Here is a 5609-nt window from a genome sequence, read left to right as displayed (position 1 = left end):
ACAAATACAAAAGTTAATTGTTTTCATGCGATGAACGCATGCGATCGCAATGTCATGAACTTAATGCTTTTTGGATGAAATCTTATATATTTTATCAACGCAAACCTGCATTGTTTAATAACTTAGTACTGTAATAACGTGCATTTCTGCCCGTTATCATGTGCCAGCAGGTGAAAGTCCTGAGGCAGAAGCCAGCAGGCTTGTTACAGTCATTGAGTGTGCCAGAATGGAAGTGGGAGCATGTGTCTATGGACTTTATCGTGGGGTTACCACGGACAATCAAAGGTTTCACGGTAATTTGAATTGTGGTAGACAGAGTTACAAAATTAGCACATTTCATACCTGGAAAGTCCACCTTTTCAGTAAATAAGTGGGCACAGATATACATGAAGGAGGTAGTGAGATTGCACAGAGTGCTTGTGTCCATCTTGTTGGACAGAGACCCTCGTTTCACATCTAACTTCTGAAAGAGTCTTCAGGCAGCTTTGGGGACCTGGTTGGATTTCATTACAGCTTTTCACCCACAGACTAATAGATAGACAGAGCGATTGAATAAGATATTGGAAGACATGTTGCGTGCCTGTGCTATAAAGTTTTCATAAAGCTGGGATGCTCACTTGCACTTAATAGAGTTTGCTTATAATAACAGCTACCAGTCCACTATTGGGATGTCACCATTTGAGGCCTTATATGGGAAGAGTTGCAGGTCTCCTATGTGTGAGGATGAAGTAGGAGAGAAGAAATTGATAGTTCCTGAACTAGTGCAGACCCCAAATGAGGCAATACAGAAGATCAGGGCTCGTATGCAAACAGCTCAGAGCAGACAGAAAAGCTATGCCGATGTGAGACGTAAGGACCTGGAATTTAAAACTGGTGTTAAAGTGTTCTTAAAAGTGGCACGTATGAAAGGTATAACTGAGGTTTGGCAGGAAAGGGAAGTTGAGTCCCAGATTCATTGGACCTTTCGAGGTCTTGGAACGAGTTGGCACCGTAGCTTACCGTTTGGTATTGCCTCCAGCATTATCTTCAGTTCATAATGTCTTCCATGTTTCGATGCTGAGGAAGTATGTGACAGACCCATCCCATGTAGTTGACTTCGAGCCCTTGATGTTGAATGACAACTTGAGCTACGAGGAGAAACCTGTAGAGATCCTCACTAGAGAGATAAGGACATTGTGCCGTAGGGAAATTGCATTTGTGAAATAATGTAATTTCAGTAATTTTAATTATTTGAGGGCATTTTTGAAATTTTGGACTTTAAGTGTAATTGCGGGAATTTAATTGTTGACATTGAAATAATTCAATTTGGAAATTAATGGTGTGCATTAATTTCATTTTTGGGAAAGAAAACAAGTTAATAAAATAAAGTTGAATAAGGAAAAGAATAAAATAAATTTATTTTATTTCCTTTTAAGTTTTAATTATTATTATTATTATTAATAATTTTTATAAAAACAAATTTTCCCTTCTCCCTCTTCCTCACGTTTTCCGAGCCACCAGACCGCCCCTGAAACTCTTATTTTCCCCCTCGCGTCACCGCTTCGCCCGACCATTCAGCTACCCCAGTCGGTCGTGCCTCCAGTCACGCCATCGAGGACCTTGCCCGACGCCGCTTGTGGAGTCGTCCACGGCATAGCGTATGCACCGCTCTTCCAGACGGAGCCTCCCTTCGTGCATCATCGATCGATCCCCCCGTCGTCCAGCCTCAGCCTCACACCTACGTCTGCCTCTTTTCTCAGAAGTTCATGTTATGCAACCGCCGCTCAATCTGTTGTGAGGCTCACCAAAACTCAAGTTTTATGGTAAATTTTGTTATTTTGATTAAAGTTTGGATAATTTTCTAGAAATTAATAAATGCCCATCAAGTTCATGGTCTAAAATCTCTTGGGTCTTATTTTAAGGTTGGAATTACAGTGTTTAGGAAGAATTTAGGTGCTGACCATTGGAATTAAAATCTGTTATATGAGAGATTTTAGAGACTGAAATTTTTGAAACGATTGTTGATTAAGGTTTGTTTTGGATAAGTTGTGTTAGTAGTGCTAAAATTGGGCTTAAAGTTGAAATTAATTATTGATTCATATTCTAGGACCTAATTCAGAGTTTTTGGAAAGCTAGAAAGGAGTTTATTTGCTTGGGTTAATTTTGGACTCAATTTTGAGGTAAATAATCTTACTATTGGAACTGTCCACGGGCCAGACACTAGATGTATGCTAGCATGATAGATGAATATTATGACAGAACGATGACATGATAGACTGATAGTATAGTATAACTGATGTATGTTCTTGTATGAGGATCTGAAAGATTTATTTGTGCACGTAGATACTTGAATGCTAGCATGAGATGATATTTGATTGCATGAGGTTGTATTTGATCTGGGGATATTGAGGCATATATGTATGTTATAGAGCCATGGTGTTGAGGTGTATATGTATGTCATAGAGTCATATTGTGATAATTATGATGTTGAGACTATGATAGTGATTTTTCTGATTAGTTAGATGCCCACTAGATATTGTGTTTCCTTCGGGATTCACCATATTTTATTTCCTTTGGGATTCACCAGATTGTGTTTCCTTCGAGATTAATCAGATATTGTTCTTTGGGATTAACCAGATTGTGTTTCCTTCGGGATTCACTAGATTGTGTTTCCTTCGGGACTCACCAGATATTATGTTTCCTTCGGGACTCACCAGATATTATGTTTCCTTCGGGACCCACCAGATTATATTTCCATTGGGACTCACCAAATATTGTGTTTCCTTTGGGATTCACCAGATTGTGTTTCCTTCCAGACTCACCAGATATTATGTTTACTTCGGGATTCACTAGATTGTGTTTCCTTCGGGATTCACCAGATATTGTGTTTCCTTCGGGATTCACCATAGGTAGAGGGCATACTTAACTACAGTAGGATAGAAATCAGTTTTTTCATGTATGTATGTGTCCCATGAGGACTAAAGCAGTTTATATGTTCCACCAGAGATAGGCATCAAGAGGACATAGATGCCTAGCCTGACCGCAGTAGTGGGGTTACATATTTAGTATTTTATACTTGTCCTTTCTCATGTTGTTGTTCTAGGTAAAGATAGAGACGCATCGGCGATTGACAAGCGGAATTCGTGATCGAGCCACGGGACCAGTTTTATGCTTCTGCTCAGGAGATTTAGATATCTTTTCATGTTTTTCTTAACTTTCAGTTTTGATGTTTGAAACTTACTGTTAAGAATTGTTTTCATACTTATTTATTAACATTTACGATTTATGGGTACTCTATTATTGTTTTTAATATTTGAAATTAATGAAGGACTTTTGAACTTACCTTATTTATTTAGCATTTATTTCACCATAAAAATGTGTCGTTTTAAGTTTCATGCATGTATGTATTTAGTAACGGCCTAGCATGAGTCCTAGGGGGTCAGGTTGTTACACATAGATATAAAAAAAATACCGAATTGTAAGTTAAACATAGAAAAAGGAATTAAATGCACAACCAAAACAAGCAACTTCTCACCTTCTTTCAATCTTCAATGGAATTGAAGCTATTACAATGCTAACTTTCGAATAGGATTGGATCGATTAGTACTAAGGAAATCATGTGTAATTAACAAAAATTAAAATTAAACTACGAAAGCAAAAAGAATATGAACAAAGGGATGAGTAAATAAACTTAATTTGGAAACACTTTATTAGATGAACTGCTGTAAAAATGAAAAGACATATAAATTAAGTTGATGGAAAATTAACTTGAAGAAATGAAATACATAACTCAAAATGAAACTATACTTGAGACAGTTAAATATAATACAAAGAAATTAAAACTTGAAGAAAAGGAATCATACTAGCCTTGGATCTAGCTATATTCAAGCTTTTTCAAGATGAATCAAGATATGACAGCTCCAAACGAGATCCAATCTTTTACAAGTGTTACAACTCAAATCTTCAAGAAAAGCTAGGAAAAATAGTAAATAAAGGTGCAAAACTTTTCTGTGTTGGAGGAAGAATGAATCCTTTTGGAGTGCTTTCGGTGCATTTTTGTAGACTTAAAAGAAGTGTGTGGTAGCTTCTGAAGATGGAAGGCTTATGGGATGCCCTAATTTGTCAAGATTGATGGATGAAATCATTAAAACTTCGTCCAAAATTGAATATGAAATTTCATTTTCGGCTGTTTTTGAGTGCTATAGTAATCTGCTCTTTTGAAAAGCTACAACAATTTGGCTTGAATTATGTTATGCATAAACACACAAAAATTAAGGTTATAAATGTCATCCATGAATTATTTTACTATTTTAAGCTTGATTTTGTTATGTAAAAGACTAAATATGCAATTTATATCAAAATAGTTAAGTTTAATAGTTAAATAATTCTAAAAAACAAGAATTATCAAATTAACTCTCCCAAGTATGATTTTTAATCTCTTCCCCATTGTAGCAAGTCACTGACAGACTCACTACATGAAACAACTTCTTTATAGGTGGATGGCTCATGAGGATCGACCTCTTAAGCATCTTAGGGGCCATTTGGTTGGAGGAAAAAGAGGGTGAGAATGGGAATGGGCTTACAAAGACCATGTTTGGTTGGTGGACTTTGTTTATTTATCTTGAAAAAGGTAATTCCTAGGCATCGTTTACCCACACAAATGAAAAAATTGCATAACCATTGAGAAGTGTGGGTTTTCATTTCTTCTTCCCTTCCTATCACAATTTTCCTTCCTTCCAGCCGTGAAGACCCATCTCTCTGCTTTGAGTGCCGCCCATCTCTCTGCTTCAGTGCTGCTGTCTCTTTTCATTTTAAATGAATGTTGCACTGTACTCTTGTTTGTAACTATGAATATTGACATAATATAAATGCTTATTTGTCTATGTTTAGTATTTATACTTTGATATTGGTTATATAGAATTTGGTAACAAAGCTAAGTGATCGTGTAGTCGAGTAAGCGATCACGGGGTCTTCGTGGGCGATCATCTAGTGTTACTCAGCGATCGTGTAGCATTTGGTAGGCGATCGTATAGCATTGGATAGGTGATCATATACCATTTTTTTACTCAACGATTGTGTAGCAGAGCTAAGCGATCGTGTAGCCGAGCTCAGCGATCGTGTAGCATTTGGTAGGTGATCATATAGCATTGGGTAGGCAATCGTATAGCATTGGGTAGGCGATCGTATAGCATTTTGTTACTCAGCGATCGTGTAGCAGAGCTAAGCAATCGTGTAGCCGAGCTCAGCGATCATATAGCATTTTGTAGGCGATGGTATAGCATTTTGTTACTCAGCATTCATGTAGCAGAGCTAAGCGATCATTTAGCGATCGTGTAGCATTTGATAGGTGATCGTCTAGCATTGGCTAGGCGATCGTATAGTATTTTGTAAACGATCGTTTGGACTTGTTAAGCGATTGTTTAGTCTCTGAGTCAGTTCGGTTCGAACCGAATGGTTTTCCTACGAACCCGAGAACCGAACCGACCTATTCGGGTTCATTAAAAAAAATCCAAACCAAACCATTTTTTTTAACCAACCCAAACCAAGTTGCTCGGTTTTTTTGGGTCTTCGATTTTTTTTAACACCCCTAATTCCCATGCAACACCAAACACATTTCCTACACAACCAAA

General features: G+C 37.4%; 1 long non-coding RNA gene across 1 annotated transcript; it reads left to right on the top strand.

The window, feature by feature from the left end:
* The first annotated feature begins 1481 nt into the window (after positions 1-1481).
* On the top strand, positions 1482-3326 carry LOC150036290 (uncharacterized). The gene is made up of 3 exons (XR_016529617.1): positions 1482-1802; positions 2087-2159; positions 3083-3326. It is a non-coding gene; the product is annotated as an uncharacterized LOC150036290 (long non-coding RNA).
* The last annotated feature ends 2283 nt before the right edge of the window (positions 3327-5609 follow it).

Source organism: Benincasa hispida, chromosome 5 (genome assembly GCF_027475165.1).
Source record: "Benincasa hispida cultivar pf3 chromosome 5, pf3_genome.v1.1, whole genome shotgun sequence".
NCBI classification, from domain to species: domain Eukaryota; kingdom Viridiplantae; phylum Streptophyta; class Magnoliopsida; order Cucurbitales; family Cucurbitaceae; genus Benincasa; species Benincasa hispida.
The sequence above is the reverse complement of the archived record's forward strand: the minus strand, read 5'-3'. Positions and strand labels throughout refer to the sequence as shown.